Genomic DNA, 967 nt, shown 5'->3' on the forward strand with positions numbered 1-967 from the left:
TCATTTCACAAAAGATGTTGCATGTCTGAAAAACATTGTTATAAACATAAAAGTGTCAGAGTACAATTCCCCAGGAAGATATCATAATGCGGAATACAAAGCATGTGTGTGATGTACCGCTACCGCGCCAGCTCTTTCCCCTTCGAAGAAAAGGTACCTGAAACCAAAACTGAAAACTATAAAAACGAAGCTTAGTGAGTTCCCCCAACATACCGCATACCATACAATCACATATCATGCATACTGTCGGGCAATTCTGGGGTGCCCGACCTACCCGGTACGACCATTCTGGGGTGCCGACCTACCCGTGTCAAGCCGTTTTGGGGTGCTGACTACCCGTGTCAAGCCGTTCTGGGGTGCTGACTACCCATCGGTCCTAACAACCGATCCTCGGGGACTATTTCACCCCCTACTGCTACTATCACATAAATCGTAACATAACACATTATCAGACATATCTGGGGTGTCCGATCTACCCTTCGGTCCTTACGACCGAAACTTGGGGACTATTCCCTCCTACTACCACTATCACATATAACATATCATGCCAGCATATAAACATATTATCACATACTGTCAGACATATCTGGGGTGTCTGACCTACCCTTCGGTCCTGACAACCGAACTCTACTACTATCACATATACATATCATGCCAGCATATAACATATCAGGTAGCAGCAAACCTAGATGTTATCACAAAGACAATCATCTAACATACAACTCCTACTGGTGGGCCGGCATTGTGGCCATAGACCCACCGCTACTGGAAGGTAACTCACCTCAAAGTAGCTGCTGATCGGTGTGGGAACTAACTGTCTTCTGCTGCTGCTGCTCCGGAAATCCTCTGGCTAATAATTCCCACAAAACACTTAATCAAATAATGCTAACCGACCTCAGGGTAAAATGACCATTTACCCCTAACCAACCAAGAGTCAAAGTCAAAGTCAACTACCAGTTGACCTGAC

Source organism: Lactuca serriola, chromosome 2 (assembly GCF_051521515.1).
Source record: "Lactuca serriola cultivar US96UC23 chromosome 2, Lser_US96UC23_V15, whole genome shotgun sequence".
Lineage (NCBI taxonomy): Eukaryota > Viridiplantae > Streptophyta > Magnoliopsida > Asterales > Asteraceae > Lactuca > Lactuca serriola.